The sequence below is a fragment of the Nilaparvata lugens genome, chromosome 6, assembly GCF_014356525.2.
Source record: "Nilaparvata lugens isolate BPH chromosome 6, ASM1435652v1, whole genome shotgun sequence".
NCBI classification, from domain to species: Eukaryota; Metazoa; Arthropoda; class Insecta; order Hemiptera; family Delphacidae; genus Nilaparvata; species Nilaparvata lugens.
This window is the reverse complement of record NC_052509.1, coordinates 29,561,407-29,579,434: the sequence shown is the minus strand read 5'-3', so window position 1 is coordinate 29,579,434 and position 18,028 is coordinate 29,561,407. Positions and strand designations below refer to the sequence as shown.

At 34.5% G+C, this 18,028-nt stretch overlaps 1 long non-coding RNA gene across 1 annotated transcript; it reads right to left on the bottom strand.

Annotated features, from left to right (window-relative positions):
- Nucleotides 1-11,373: 11,373 nt before the first annotated feature.
- LOC111055622 lies at nt 11,374-17,216 on the bottom strand. The gene is made up of 3 exons (XR_005571603.1): nt 16,919-17,216; nt 15,724-15,832; nt 11,374-11,685 (listed from the first exon to the last, which is right to left on the bottom strand). It is a non-coding gene; the product is annotated as an uncharacterized LOC111055622 (long non-coding RNA).
- Nucleotides 17,217-18,028: the final 812 nt, after the last annotated feature.

Sequence of the window (18,028 nt, the reverse complement as noted above, 5' to 3'; positions counted from 1 at the left end):
CAAACCAACTTCTTGAAATGTGTGTTGATCGTGCAAGGAGTAGATCATGTCCCCAGTGTAAGTGGGTCACCGGCAGAAAGCACTGTTGTTTGTAGTGGAGATGCTTCTGTGTTGGGGTTTGGTGCAATTTATTCTTAGGGGTCAAGAGAGGGGGAAGGGGGCTTCGAAGACAAGTGGTCCTACGGGGATGCTGAAAATATTCCAGTCAGGCCGCCGCTTCCTGATCACTGCTCTGCTGATGATGATGATGATGCTGATGATGCAGTTTCTGGAATGATTCGACCGCTGCTTGGGGAATAGGGAGCACCCAGCGACAGTTTGTCTGATAGTGCAAGCGCCTCTACTCGAAAATGACAAGATAAAAATTGTTACCCTCCTCCTCCACCATCCTCCAATCCACCGCTTGCTCCTCTACCGTCATAACTTCCTCCTCCTCATTCTATCCTCTTCTTCTCCTTCTCCAAATTATCCTCTCACTCATCACCTCTTCTTCTTCATGCTCCTCCACCTCTTTTCCGCCTCCTCTTTCTCTCTCCACCTCATCCTTGACCAACTTTTTGCTCTGCTCTTCCCACTCACTACATACCTTTCTCTTCCCCTGCTGCTTCTCCTCATACTCCTTCAGCTCCTCCTCCTTCTTCTCCTTCCCCTTCTACTTCACCACCACCATCTTCACACGAGGAAGCAAGAACATTGTGATTCCCTCCCCTCATCTCGCTACATTACACATCTCCAGAGAATTGTGCGCAGCAGTTATTAATTGCCAGATAAAGGGAAGACGCACATGCTATCCCAGGGGAGAAAGTACCAGGATACGGCACTGCACTTCAACTGAGCAGGATAAATCTTGTAAGTTAACGATTTACTGACTTCTCTCCAAATTAACCCCCCCCCCCACCCAAAATACCAACTATCACACACGTTATTTGTACTCTCGTTTTGTATATAAATGCTCTTCCTCAGTGGTTGCACACTGTATTGTTGACTGTCTCCTTGCTTTCCGAATGTATTTCGCATACAAGTGTATTTTTCCACCACGCGGATATACTCGTAGATGCAAATTGCATTTTCTTAAAATGGTATTATTCTGCTATCAAGGTGTCTGGATATGTCCATAGCCTGTGGTGTTAACTACTGATGATAGCTATCAAATTCATTTTTAATGAATCTCTTGAAAACGGATACTTTTTCTGAAAGTTGGAAGGTTGCTTATCTTGTTGTATCCCACTTCGATTTATGTGCTATTTCATCCTTGATCATTCATTCATTTATTGACAATAATGATGATTATTTATCATTGTTTATTATTAATTATATGGCAGCCTGCTAGTCTCTTTAGCTAGACAAGCCATATTATGATGAATAGGATAAGAAAAAATGATTTGATTCATTGAGTCATAGTACAGAAGTTTGGAGTTGAACTCATCTTGTTGAGAGCCAAGTTGATTCCATCGAACATTACCCATTCGAACTGATCGATAACGATGAATGATATCTTCATATGCTACGAATCACTTCTCAGTCGTCCAAAACAAGGTTAATTCACTTTTCATTATCATCCTCTTATCCTCTAGCAGCCGGTTGTGTGTTACTGGGATATGAGAAGGATGTTTTTCCATATCATATTCCAAGAATCTACAATCTGTTCAAACTCTGCCGATTCACATATACTGTAGTTTTATAACAATATTTTTGATCAAAATTCAAATTACATCTCCATACTCATTTTTTTCTCTTCCTCCCTCATTGTTATCTCTAATCCTCTGATCCTCCAATGATGATCTCTAATCCTTTCTCCCTCTTGGTTATGTCAAGTGAGTAAACGTCTGTTAGTTCGGCTCCATCTTTTAATAGATATTTCGTAGGGTTATACAGTTCAATTCACTACAAATTATACATCAAGTTATTCAGTTTCTTGAGCTGAATTCAATAGTGAAATTATATTTTTGATTAACTCATACTCTTTTTATTTATCTTGAAAAAACATTCCAAATTCTTCAGTCTACCTTCTCGCCTGTAGAAGTGTAAATTCACCTAACGGTACACTATGGTTCGACCGAACAGAGGCATGCCGAAGAATGAGGTCAATGCACCGAAATCAGGGCCATCTCCAGCTATTTCTAGATCATTGTCTGGAGAAACCCTCCGCATTATTCGACAGCAAATCGGAGAATCTGTGCAAAATGCCGTCTCAATGGCTGTGAAGTCTATTTTCAAGGAACTTCAGGCATTTAAGGAGGAGAACAAGCAGCTGCACGATAGAATTTGTGAGCTGAAGGTGTCTTGTCACCTGAAGGTCAATGAGCTCGAGCAATACGGGCGCCGACATGCAATACATATTTTTGGGATCCTGGAGAGCAGAAAAGAAGACACGGACCTCCTGGCACTTGATGTCTTCAACAAGAAGCTGAACATGCCCATGACTGGATGTCAACCGCTCGCATCGCGTTGGAAGGCGTCAACCAATTCAACAAGGGCAAGCAAAACTAAAGATCGACCCATCATAGCTCGACTCTGCAGCTACCGTACCATGAAGATGATCTTTGACGCTAGGAGGAAGCTGACGGGTTCTGGCGTCACCATTCGCGAGGATCTGACTGCGGAGCGTCTCAAGATCCTCAACGCTGCGGCCGACCGTCATAGGCACAGGAATGTCTGGTCATCTGACGGGAGGATCAACATCTCTATTGGCGAGGGAGGATCCAAGAGGGTCCACACAGTCGAGAAGATGACCAACCTTCAAAAAATAAAGGTAAATTGAATCATTTCAGGATTCAATGACTAAGATGCCCTTCACTACAATAATAGGAAATTCATATTAATAGACTTCACAGTAGATATACCTTGGCATTTTTCATGAGCTGGCTTTCTGTTCTATGAATGAATCTTTCCACTGCTATTTATGATTATATATAAGGCAATTATTCCAAACTAAGGGGATCCACATTTGTTAATACTGATTAATAATTTATCTTGATATTAATTCCCGAAACTACGTTCAATGAATCAACTTCTATACTCCAGAGGGTACTTAGAGAATCATTATCTCTAATCTTACTAATAATTATCACATCTCTCACCAAAATTATTCCCATAATTAATAATTTTCGAAATGCTGAATTTCAAATAAATTGTATGATTAACATACGTTATAGATATAGATCTATAAGGTAATCTATAGGTGTAGATAGTAATCTCTTCTATATTAGGTGTACTTAATGATATCTTCTACTATTGCCACAGCTCGAACAATAGAAGCTAATGTGTGGAGAATTATTGATAGAACAGAGGGGTGGGTAGTCTGTTCATATGCTCATATAGTAGCTGTGTTTCATTCAACGTTATCTTAGACATTCATCACTAAAACATTACAGTACTCAATTTACTACTTTTATCGTTATTGCAACTCCCAATAGTTGATTATACTTCTAATACTATATAATATTTTTCATACTTCATCATTCAATCCGATTCAAAACTCATCTAAAATGATCTAGCACTTTCTCCATCGTCTCCTGTACTTCTTATTTTTTCCTTCTCATTTATCTCCATGATCTTATTTATAATGATTACAAGAATATTTTTGTAATTTCTATTACATTTATCATAGCTGTTGTGATTTTTGCAATGATGATTATTCTTCTTCTTCTTCTTCTCTTCTTCTTCTTCTTCTTCTTCTTCTTCTCTTTTCTTCTTCTTCTTCTTCTTCTTCTTCTCTTCTTTTTCTTCTTTTTCTTCTTTTTCTTCTTCTTCTTTTTCTTCTTTTTCTTCTTCTTCTTCTTCTTCTTCTTCTTCTTCTTCTTCTTCTTCTTCTTCTTCTTCTTCTTCTTCTTCTTCTTCTTCTTCTTCTTCTTCTTCTTCTCTTTCTTCTTCTTTCTTCTTCTTCTTCTTCTTTCCTTGATTAATTCAAGATCACAATACGATGTTCTATTTCTTATTCTATAGTTCAGTTTCATAAGTTCTTCTCAATTTGTGCACATTCCTTCTTTCTTTTCTCTTCTTCCCTATTATTATCATTATTTTCCCTGTGATTTATCCACTAGCTATCCAGCTTGTTCAAATGTTTATTTCTCTTTCTATATCTATTTCTCTTTCTAACTTTGCTCTTTCTATCTGGTTACTTTCTACTAATATCCATATTTGATATTCGATTCTTTCTCACATAAAATCATACTATTCCTCTTCAATTTTATGCAAATATTATTCATTATCAGTTGTATTATGTATATTTTCTCTATTGATAACTTTCTTCAAAGATTTTTTGTTTTCTGCTGGCTTTTTCTTCACTTTTGCAGTTTTTACTGGATCCCATTTCGATCTATCTCCACCTTGAACACGATCTTCCACTACTGGATTCCATCTCCACTTGGACACGATTTCCCACCACTGGATTCCATCTCTCTCTGTCTCCACTTGGACTCGATCTTCCACTACTGGCTTCCTTCTCGCTCTACCTCCACTTGGACCCAATTCTTCCAGTACTGGATACCTACTCACTCTATCTCCACTTGGACTAGATCTCCCACAACCAGTTCTTCCTCAATCTTCATCTTATTCACCATTAGGATTATTCATCACCGGAACTCCACACATCTACATCTTACTGTGTTTAGTGATTTTTTTTTAACTAGTGTTTTAAATAGTGAAGGGAGCCGAACTGTCAAGGCATACTGAATGCACTCGAATCAAGAGACTTTTTCATTTAGGTTAAGTTTTATCAGTTTCATCCCCATTTTTCCCCGTCATTTGTCGTTCTGAGGTCGGTTCACGATTGGTCTGCTGCTTCCATGATGCCTCTCACTGACACGTCAGCTCGCTCGCCCTCAAGTAGGTATGATTATTCCAATAATAGTAATAATGACGCAGGTATGTTTCTAACGAATAAGCTTCACTCTTTCAAAAAACTTTTCAAGGCTGCTCACCTTAACGTACAATCCCTCAGCTGCCACATTGATGAACTCAGAGCAATCTTCCATTTTCAGGACTTCAATATAATCGGAATTTCCGAATTATTTTTGAAGCCTAGTATTTCATAAAATTCTGTTGAATTGCCTGGATATAATTTTTTCCGGAATGATGGATTAAATAAAGCTTGTGGGGGTATAGCAATTTATGTGAAAGATGGTATCAAAGCAAAAGTTTTAATCACATCTAAACAAGAGTATTGTTCCAGACCAGAGTTCATGCTACTTGAATTATCCTTATCTAGTACTGATAAATTACTCATCGGTATCTGTTATTGCCCACCAAAAATAGGTCATTTCACAGATTTCGAAAATGCCTTGCTTTCTCTTATGCCTTGTTATAACCGTATACTAGTTATGGGGGATATAAACACCGACTTGAACATGACAAATCATAACTTTGACTACTCTCAACTGACTACAATTTTCCAATGCCTAAACATGACTATTTTACCTCTTGATCCAACTCATCATACTAATGAATCAGATACACTCATTGACATTCTCATTGTTAGTGATCCTAATGAGGTTGTTCAAGCAGGCCAAATCTCAGTCCCAGCTATTTCTAGACATTATTTGATCTACTGTGTACTTCCCCATAAGATACCCAAGCCAGAGCAGAAAATTATCACTTATAGAGACTTCAAAAACTTTGATGAAGCCGCCTTCCTGACTGATGTGGCTCAGACTCCATGGCATCAAATTGAAGCATTACCCTCAGTTGATGACATGGTCAAGACTTTCGAGAATTGGACTTTGAATTTGTATGACAAACATGCACCTTATGTGACAAGGAGGATTAATAGAAAACGACGAGTACCGTGGATGACTGGAGACATACTTACAAAGCACATAGAGAATAAAAAAAAGACATTTGACTTGGACAGTTTGATTGAGTATAGGAGCCTTAGAAATAGAGTTTAACAGGAATTACGGAACTCAGAGATTAGGTGCTTGAATTCGTTCATGACAAACAATAGACAAGACTAAATCACTTTGGCAGGGAATAAAAGAATTCGGGCTTGGCAAACAGAAATCAAATCCCCAAATTGACTCACCATTGAACAATATAAATGACCATATCGTTTCACACTCTAACCAACACGATAAAGTTGTCATTGCTAATCATATTGATGATCTTGGAGAGCAGGTTACAAACTTAGATCTATACCAATACTGATCAATTTCATTTCCATCCAATCTCAGAAGAAGACACTTTCAAAGCAATAATTCAACGTATTCATAGTAATGCTATGGGTGTAGACAAAATTCCTACTGGATTTATGAAGATGTTACTAATTTGCTGTTTTACCAACCATCACATAGGTACATTTTCCACAAGTCACTTGAAGAAGGCAATTCCCCTGAAAACTGGAAGTTTGCTCTGGTTCGCCCTCTAAATAAAGTTCCATCACCTAATAAAGTTGAGGATCTTAGACCAATCAGTATCCTACCTGCATTGTCCAAGGTGCTAGAAAGACTCATTCATGCTCAAGTTTTAAAATTTCTAGACAACAATAGACTTTCAATCAGGCATTAGGAAATTCCATTCAACTGAAGCAGCTGTGCTTCGTGTCACTGATGATATAAGGTTAGCTATAGACCAAATAAAATGCTCCATCCTCACCCTATTTGATTTTTCTAAAGCATTCGATACTGTTGATCATACAGTCCTTCTGAATAAGTTGGCTATTCTTGGTTTCAGTCACAACTCGTTAGTTTGGTTTAAATCCTATCTATTAGGTAGGAGACAATGTGTGTCTGTCGGTGACAAAAAGTCAACTTGGAAAAACGTTATGCATGGAGTACCACAAGGTTCAATTTTAGGTCCTCACCTCTTCACTTTGTATACTAATGACCTCTCTTCCATTATCAAATTCTCCAGTTTCCATACTCATGCAGATGACCTTCAAATCTATTTAAGCTGTCCCATAACAAAATTAATGCAACAGTTGGAATAATGAATCAGGATATCAATTCAATAGTGGAGTGGACAAAGAAAAATGGCCTTAAGCTTAATCCCGTCAAAACACAACCTATTATAATTGGATATTCTCGTCTCATAAACAATATTGACCTTGAATTGATTCACAAAATTAGTGTAGACGGTAATGACATTCCTTACTGTAGCTCAGTTAAAAATTTAGGCATTATTATGAATAATACCTACTATTGACTGGTCAGAACAGGTGAACAAAACTTTTAAAAAGGTATTCTCAGCCATGCATGCTTTGAAGAAAATGCACGATATCCTCCCTAGAAACATTGAATTATTATTAGTTCAATCTCTCATCTTCCCACATTTAATGTATTGTAATTCTGTTTTCAACGATATGCAAGTCACTCTGAATAATAAACTACAGCGTTGCGAAAATTATTGTCTACGTTTCGTCTATTCTTTCCAACGCCATGATCATATCACCCACGGAGAAAAATCGAGCTTTGTAAATAACTAAAAATAGTTGTAAGTACAACCACCAGCTATCATAATCAACTTCTGGTTGAGATGAGAACATTCCTATTGGGGTTAAACAGAATTCCCTGTTACTTCAACTATCTTGTTCTAGTTAGTTGAAATTTCAACCTGAATGCAATCGTTCCAACATGGAATCCAACTGTGAGATTGTGGGATCTAGGCCTACTAGAAAGTCATCGGTTGTAACGTCACGGTTCAACAGCTCTATAACAAAATGATACTTCTTTCAACAAGACTTGCTGCATTTACAATTATTATTTATTTCTACAAGATCCCTAGTTGGTTGTATTCGGGAGTTAGTAGATTTTGATTGTTGATGCAACTTACAGAAGTCTAGTACAATTTACTCTACACAGATAGTTCAAACAAACGTAGAAATAGTCTATTCCGACAGATGGTTCTAGTGAACTCAACTTCACTATTTCGCAGACTACCTCAACTATCTACTTTGTTCCAGTTAGTATATTATTATAGTTGCCGCAGCTTTCAAAAGTCTAGTACAATTTACTATACACAGATAGTTCAGACAAATGTAAAAATAGTTTATTCTGACAGATGGTGCTAGTAATCTCAGCTTCATTATTTTGCAGACTACCTCAACTATCTACTTTGTTCCAGTTAGTATATTATTATAGTTGCCGCAGCTTTCAAAAGTCTAGTACAATTTACTATACACAGATAGTTCAGACAAATGTAAAAATAGTTTATTCTGACAGATGGTGCTAGTAATCTCAGCTTCACTATTTTGCAGACTACCTCAACTATCTACTTTGTTCCAGTTAGTGGATTATTATAGTTGTTACAGCTTACAAAAATCTAGTACAACTTACTATACACAGATAGTATCAACAAACATATTGTAAATAGGTTTTTCACACGCCTCACATACGTAGAGTGAATCTTGCACTGAGTCACCAGTGTCGAGGTTATAAATTTTGTAGCTGCGTGCGTGGACGCTAAGTGTACACCAGACTGATTGATCCACTACAAGATTCAATTGTCGGAATCGCGGGAGGCCTAAACACTCGCTCACCCTTGATTCTTCTTATGACAGATTGTATGGTGATAAAATTTTTATAGGCAGTGTAGCGGTTGCTAAACACTGAAGACGGATATCTTAAAATTATTACCTGTGATGAAACAACATATAAAATCATACAGGTCGAGCAAAAATCCCGATGTAGATAATTTACGGGACTGCGTCTCTAATAAGTTCTGAAGGATTAAAATATGGTACTTGGACCAGATATCGTTCAGAATATATTTCTAGAACAGAGTCTTGTCGGGCTTTAAGCTCTATTGTAGGAAATTATATGATCTCCGGCTGCATCTGCTGTACAGTTGATGTATTCGCTCCTAAGTCGAGGTTGGTAACAGATGAAAGCTGATATATGAGCAGGTAAGGACAGAGAATAAATAATCCCGATCTGACCCCACTCACTACATCCACTTAGACCTGTTACAATATCCAGCTTACTTCAATTAATTCAATGATTGTATTCGATCGGTTCTTGATAATATAGAACGTATCAGACACAATAATTGACAGGCTTAAGAAATAATCGAACTTAGAAGACGAATTAACAAAATTGAAATATAATATAATAAAATATATGATTTGACAGTGCAGATTCAGAGCTTGATTTACAGGTTGATAATAATTTAACATTAACAAAAATAATTAGAAGTATTCTTGTACTTGCATGACACCATGCATGATTCGACAGAATTTTACAATTGATAAAATTAACAGTTTGTGAAAAATGGTGAAAATAAATTATAAAATATTTTAAAGATGCTCGGGGTCGTGGTTCTGGCAGTGGAGGATAGTTAATCAACTACAAGTTCTTATAAATTCTATATTGAATAAATTCTAGGCTCTTAATAACTAATAAGCGCTTGTCGGCGTGGCCAATAATTTAACGAAGAAAATTTTATATCTTTCTGCACTGTAATATTTTTCGAAGCGTAGATTGGGGCCCCTTTAAATTTTACAACTCACGTGAAACTCCTTGGCGGTCGTGGTTTTCTTCTTTAGATCAAAATCGTTTGATCGGCAGCGGGTCCAGGCTTCGGTCTCAGCACGTGGGGAATTTTAGTTTAATATCTCCTTCACCAAATTAATTAAGGGATAATTTAACTTTAAACTCTTGAATTATCGATTGATGAAAATAGATTTACGAATAACAAATAGAATAGCCTAAAATATTGGCTCACAAATAAAACATATAAAATTGAACGAAAATTTTACAAATAGGTCTTGGTAACTTTAACGAGGTCTTAACGGTGAGGATTTCAAAAGGGAAGTGAAGTCTTTTTCTAAGCTTCTTGGCTAGAACTTTCTTTCTGAGAATCTCTGTGTAATAAATTTGCATGAAAATTTGCCATTGGTAGAACGATTGTGACGTAGACATGACGTCAGTGGCAAGCAGTAAAATATAATTCATTTAATCACAATAATACTTTGATTTGTATAATTCTTTAAACTAGGTACTTGATTCTCTAGATAGAGTTCCTCTATACAATGTACATGTGCTAGCGTATAAGATAAGGCAGGTTTGATGTCTGATAACAGATTAACATAAATATGTTGTTTTCAAACGATCACCTTTTTGGTGCTATTTCTATGCACTATGATTGGCTTAGGCTTGCCAAAGAGATTCAATCACCATGTGGTTCAGTTGAAACAATAATTAATAATTTAATATTCTTATACAATTCTTATTATGTTTGAGACTGTTATAATTAATTTCTGCTGCTCTTATCAATAATATAATGTTCATGCTATGACCTAGTGAGTTACAATAATACTTGTCATTTATAATATAATTTCTTAAATAATAAATAATTTCAACAATAGTACATACATTTTATTTTTTATTCGAAATTCTTGGTCCTTTATCGATAGTTTTTACTTTTTAGAAATAATATTACAGCTTGCATGAAACCGGGCATGACATTTTACAATATATTGAATCAGTCAGCTGTGTTTGAGCTGCTTTAAAACATCTGGTTAATAGTAAACAAAGTGTAACCTCAAAATTCAATGGGTAATTCATAAATGGTTCATGCTTAATTTGCAGAATAATTATGATTTTATTAAATAATTCTTTAGAAATATGCAGTACAGAACGGTACTCTTATCTGATATACAGTTACTGATAAGGAAGCATTATCGCTCGGTCGCTAACTATTCCTTTAGCAATTTTTTTCATTTTAGAAGGGTAATCACAATTTTCTGGCTTGTTCTCTCCTTCTCATGAGGTTTATTTAAAACGATTCATCACAATATGAATAGTTTTTTTTTCGTAGATGATCCAGCATTCACTATTTTGCAGGCTATCTCAACTATCTACTTTGTTCTCCATTCCCTACATCTGGTTACCCTAGTGGAAGTGATCAATAGAGATCAATAAATAAAATGTATTGATATTAATAGGTATTTGTGCCAATACACATCAATAGGTATCCATGGATATGTATTGATGTGTATTGGCCCAAATACAATATCAATAGGTATTTGGGCCAATACACATCAATAGGTATCCATGGATATGTATTGATGTGTATTGGCCCAAATACCTATTGATATCAATACAAATCAATACATATCCATGGATATCAATACATAACCAGCTGTATTGATATCAATACACATCAATACATTTCCATGGATATGTATTGATGTGTATTGGCCCAAATACCTAATGATATCGATACACATCAATAGGTAGCCATGGATATCAATACATAACCAGCTGTATTGATATCAATACAGATCAATATCCACCTATAAGCAGCCTGCCCCCTTTATAGAAAAAATCCTCTTTTAAATCTAGGAGAGCAGCTTAGGATGAAGATAACATTTGCAAGGATTATAATATTCTAACCCAGCTGCGACTAGCATCAGACAAGGGAGTATACCTGTTTAATTAGGTACCTATAATCAATATAAGTGAATTGGATTCAGTGAATAGATGTCTATCGACATATTGATGGAATATTAAGGAATGTAAATAGTTAAGACATAAATAATGTGAAAAGTTGTTTATCAAAATAACTCATATGCATGTCATTTATCTATGAAGAAAGGTCCTTATTGTGGTGCTCCAGATTACTTTATTATATTCCTGTTTGAAGTAGCAATTTTTTGAGCTACATACAGGTTTATGTTACTGCACCTCAATTCAATCTCAATTTTTGAAGCATTCTGATTTTCCTCCAAGATCCGGTGTTTGAACATTTCTAGAACAAATAACAGTTCAAAGTATGAAATCTTGAAAAATTAGAAAATAAGGATTTTATTTCCTGAATTAATCTCATAAAAATTGTACACGTGAAATTCTAACCTTATCTTGGACTTTGTCACTTATAAACTTGGAAAAAAATAGCACAAGGACTACCTTATTATTTTATCTTTCAATGTTATTACATTAGTGTCATTTGCAATGTAAAAGAATAAATAAATATGAAATAAATATGAATGAATCTGCTAGCAAATTCATTTAATAACCTAAAAATGTATTCAAATATGCATGACTCTCCCTCTCGTGAAAGGAAAGTCCAAGATAACATGAGAGCGTTTTTTCACGTGAAAATTATGTACTCACAGTTTTACATTACAACGTCATATTCTGGTGGAAACGTCGAGAAAACACCATTTTTTCACGTGGAAAAAAGGTGGAAATGTTCCAACTTTTCACGTGAAAAGTACATGAAACTGAAAACTGAAACTGTCTCACGTTTGGTCATTTCCTTCGCATGAAAATTTCTCAAAATTCACATGAAAATAACGTTTTTTAAAATACATTTTTACAATATTTTATTGTGAAAAGATAGAGAAGGATTACCTTTATAATTGTAAATAAATAACCTTTTCAATTCTCTATTTTTACATTAAAAATCTATAAATCTTATAAAACTTTTGAATAACCACAATTTAATGTGGAGTATATTCTCTACCCTAACTTTACAATAATTTTACACAAAACTGAATAAAAATTAAATTGAACCATCAAGTCCTTTTCAGACAAATGGATTTTTCCTAGTAGGTGATATATGCAATCTAACAGCTGGACACTATAATTACAAAAAATCTGGTGTGGTACACTCACACAACTTTCCTTGCTCATTGAACTATTTAAAATTTTACATCTATTTTCGCTTAAAAACCTTTCCCCTTATTTTGATCAAATATTTCTCTTGTAAAAAAAACATCCACGGAACAAAGTGCCCTTTTTATAACCCTACCTTAAAATTTCCAATATAGTTCGCTAAATAAACCTAAGCCTCAATATCAAACGAGAATAATTTAGGAGAAAAACATAATGACGATTGACGGCAACATATTTGCAACTACGATCAGACTACTGTATATGTGTATATACAATTGCTTTCAGAGTACTTTTTCCTTTATGTAAATATTGTGAAATTCGATGTTTTTTTTTGAAATTCGTCAAAACAGCTGTTCTACAGATTTAATATCTTGACTATGACTGTGTTCTTTTTATAAACTGCTCTACCTACCCACGGTATATGGAAGAAGAAAAAGTAAAAACCGTGTTCCTACCTACCTCATGCACGAGAAGGAGGTTACAAAGTCCATTTCTCAATGATTGGGTGGACCCCCCATTAGTACCCCAGGAAAAAGACTCATGTAAGTTGAGAGAGCTAATAAATAACTATACAGGGTATGGATTTGAAAAAAATCGTTAGAGCCGTTTTTGAGAAAATCGTGAAAAACATGGTTTTTTTTAACTGTCATTTTTCTCAAGAATATTACGGAGCTCCTGGAATTTTCCTAGAAATGAGACTCATGCCAGTTGATAGGGCTTATAAATAGCTATCCATAGTATAAATTTGAAGAAATTCGTTAGAGCCATTTTCGAGAAAAACGTGAAAAACATGGTTTTTTAGTCATTATCCGCCATTTTTCTCAAGAATATTACGGAGCTCCTGGAATTTTCCCTGAAATGAGACTCATGCCAGTTGATAGGGCTTATAAATAGCTATCTATGGTATGAATTTGAAGAAAATCGTTGGAGCCGTTTTCGAGAAAACCGTGAAAAACATGGTTTTTTAGTCATTATCCGCCATTTTTCTCAATAATATTACGGAGCTCCTGAAATTTTCCCTGAAATGAGACTCATGTCAGTTGATAGGGCTTATAAATAGCTATCCATGGTATAAATTTGAAGAAAATTGTTAGAGCCGTTTTCGAGAAAAACGTGAAAAACATGGTTTTTTAGTAATCATCCGTCATTTTTTCCGCCATCTTGAATTGAATTTTATTGAATTTCTTATTGTCGGGTCCTCATGGTATAAGGACCTTAAGTTTGAAATTTCATGTCAATCGGTTAATTAGGAATGGAGTTATCGTGTTCACAGACATACACACATACACACACACACACATACACACACACACAGAGAAACCCTGTTTTTGACAACAGCTTCGCCATTTTAGCCGCCATCTTGAATCGCATTTGATCGAAATTGTTCGTGTCGGATCCTTATAGTGTAAGGACCTTAAGTTCCAAATTTCAAGTCATTCCGTTAATTGGAAGATGAGATATCTTGTACACAGACGCACATATACACTCATACACACACACACACACACACACACACACACACACACCACACACACACACACACACACACACACACACACACACACACACATACACACACACAGACCAATACCCAAAAATAATGTTTTTGGACTCAGGGGACCTTGAAACGTATAGAAAACTTGAAATTGGGGTACCTTAATTTTTTTTGGAAAGCAATACTTTCCTTACCTATGGTAGTAGGGCAAGGAAAGTAAAAGAAACAACTGACAATAAATTTCAAATATTTTTCATGTAAGCTTTTTTTTTAGCTCTTTGACTTTGTATCAGCCATCTGCTCGTATTATAGTGAGGTCCACGTTATAATGGCAGTGTGTGATTTGCAATGGTGTTGCTATCCTTGTCTATCGTTCAACAAAGCAGATGGCGCTATCTCTTTCACACATTGCGATGCTGCCACATCGTTTATCAACAATGTAGAAATTCAACTAATTGACAAAATATATAATCTCAATCATGAAAATTTATTATCACATCTTTAAAAAATATATTTTCTTGACAAATAAAATATGATTAACTATTTTCAACAATAATGAACAGTTAAATTGATCAGATATACCAGTATCAGCTGTTTGGGTGGCAAGGTTGAGATCTGGCAACCCTTTTTTCCTATCTTCCTACACTGCTATTATAACGTGGACCTCACTATAGCCTTGCATAACCCATTTAGAGAAGACCATAAATGTGTGGATGGCCAATAGGGAGATTTTTGCTTTAATAAAATGAAGAAACAACAATAAATTATATTAAAATTGAATTTATTTTCGAAACATCACAGTCTTCAACCCCTCAATAAGTTGGAGACTGTTGTAGATATAATACTGTAACTTTTAGGATAAGTTATTGGTCGAATACTCCACCTTTTGACATACAACTGAATTTCAACCTCTCATAAGGGGGTGACTTGGTGGTTGTAACTCAAAAATTTTGAATGTAAATACCCATTGTGTGATACATCATCTTGAAAGCCTTCTCGGAACGAGAAAGATGACATCAATAAAAATCGTCTATGATACTTTTATCCAAAATGGCGGCTGATTGAAGTTTTAGTTTTTAAAGAAATAATTGATGGAATTCAATCAGCCGACATTTTGGATAAAAGTATCATAGAAGATTTTTATTGATGTCATCTTTCTAGTTTTAAAAAGACCTTTATGTATCACACAATGGGTATTTACATTAAAAATATCCGAATTACAACCCCTTATTTCTTTACAAACTAAAACTTCAATCAGCCACCGTTTTGGATTCAAGTTTCATGGTACATTTTAATTGGTGTTATCTTTCTTGTTTTAAAAAGCCCTTCGAAAAAATGTACCACACAATGGGCGTTTACATTAAAAATATTCGAGTTACAACTCTTAAGTCACCATATTATACATTCTGAACCTAGTCAACCCCTTATGAAGGGGTTGAAATTCAGTTGTACGTCAAAAGTTAGAGTATTTGACCAGTAACATATCCTGAAAGTTACAGTATTATATCTACAACAGTCTCTAATTTATTGAAAGGTTCCCATACATATGACTCACTCTGTATAATTACTAACTATAAATGATTAGCACAAGCCTAGAGCTCATGTGAGCATCACCCATAGAAAAAATTGTTTGACTTTATATTATGTTTTAAAATAATTAAAATTGAGACTTACTTAGATTTCTCTTTGCTGGTAAACCGAATTTTTGAAGACTTCAGCCAGTCTTTGATTACTGCTTCCATGTCTTTTTCTTTTGTGTTGGAAAATGTTATCACCACAGCTCCTATCAGAAATGGAACAAAAGTTTACGTATAATTGAACATATTTCAAATAATATTTCTTGACTCGAAAATTGAAAAAACACACATGTTGCAAACACACAGTCTCTCTCTCTCTTATTATATAAAATATATATTGAAAGGACTACAACTATAGTTTTTCTAAATTGGAATGAGAAATGGAGCTATTAATATGAATAAATGAATCACTTGCTTGTTGAAAAAGTCTAAATAAGGCCTGTCGCACCAGCAAACAACTGAATGAATTCTAATAGAAAGCAATTAAATTATATCTACTAGGCTACTTCAATTTATTCAAATAAACTATTCAAAATTATTCGAAGTATAAAATAAAGATATCTTATAATAATGCTCACTATTCCATTAAAATTTATCTAGCCATTAGTCATCTAATCTATCTATCCACAGTCATATATTGCTATTAAGTTCATTATATTAAGATGAGTGTAGATTAGGCTAGTAGCCTATCTATGTGGTGACATGAATTATTTAGGCTAAAAAGATATTTTTGAAATTTATGTTGCTTTCCATGACGAGACACTATATTCTATACAATAACTTTGTTGTAGTTCAGACACTGTGCTACTTATAATAATTGAAAAAACACTTACTTTTCTTGGAGTATTGAGGAATGCATTTCACTCCTCAGGAGCTTCATCAGGCTGATATTTTGCTCCTCAGGAGTAAAATGCATTCCCCAATACTCCAAGAAAAGAGAGTGTTTTTTTCAAATTAATATATACAATGATTCAGTGACTGAACTACAACAAAGTTAGACATTTCTGTTACACATTTCAATTTATATGTGCTAGCATTCCCCTGGAATGTGTTTGCCTAGAATAATAAACGTTCATTTCCAGCACTGATAGATTTAAGAGGCTTACTTTTATTATTATTGAAATTATGCCATAAATAATTCATTTAGGCTATTTCATGAGGCTTTGAGGTTATGTGTCTAGGCTTTGAATAAGTTTATCATTTAAATAAATATAGTCTAAGTATCTAAGACTATAATAAATGCATTCTTTCATTATATAGTACATCAATAAAAACAAAATCACTTGACTCACCTTAAACTGGATCTTTCACAAAAATCACAAAACAACAGACACCAAAAAATCCGTTACAATCCAAATGTTGCATTGCTGAAGCCATTCCCGCCATTGACCAACAACCGCTTTCCCATGATCAATAAACCCACTATCGATAAACCTACTATGAAAATATCAATATATCATCGATATTCGATTATTTATAATTATACATTTTCAAACTTGTTTGGGAATGCATTATTCAAATTACATATTTTAGATAAGTAAAAGTGAAATACTGTCCTAATTTCTACATTGTTCAATGCAATAAAACCAGTTTGCCCCAGAGAAAAGTTGGAATTTGTTTGTTTAATATATCGATTGTTGAAACTTTGATACCTTCATCTCATAGTATTATTATATTGCTATTTTAATTCGATACCATAGTAGGCCTATGGATGGTGGGAATTTCAAAATTAATGGATATTGACAATCTAAAAAAAAAATTGATATTTCAGGTGCGGGTTAATGATTTTTATGGGGGGACATTTGTGCTTGACACTGAAATCATGTTGGAATCGATAAATAGTAGAAGAAGTTATTATTTGAATTGAAATCATTCAAAGTTCAAGTGTGTATAGTTCAGATACTGCACAATTTTCCCCATAAACTGTGATATAATTTGAAAAAGTAGTATAACTTTTCTAATTTTGGATATAATCATTTGAAATTCTGGGATAAGATTGAAAATATGAACAGAAACGTTCATGACTATTTTCAGAATTTTCAATGATAAAATACAATTTAAAAAAAATTTAAACGTCAGTAGCATGTTAACACGTCTGACAGGATTTTCGCAGGAGACAAAATGTACTGGAAATTCACTTCTACACCCGAATCAGTCATCGAATATACATTGTTTCGAGAAAATTGAAAATCTGCCAAAATTATTACTGTTTTTAACTGCATTTAAAATTACTGCAAAAGATCTATATATTGTTAATGGTGCCCTGTAGACGATTTTTGCAGGAGACAAAAAGTGCTGCAAATCAACTTCTACACCCGAATCATTCATCAAAAATACATTGTTCTGGAAAAATTGAAAGACTGCCAAAAATATCCTGTTTTTAACTGCATTTAAAATTACCG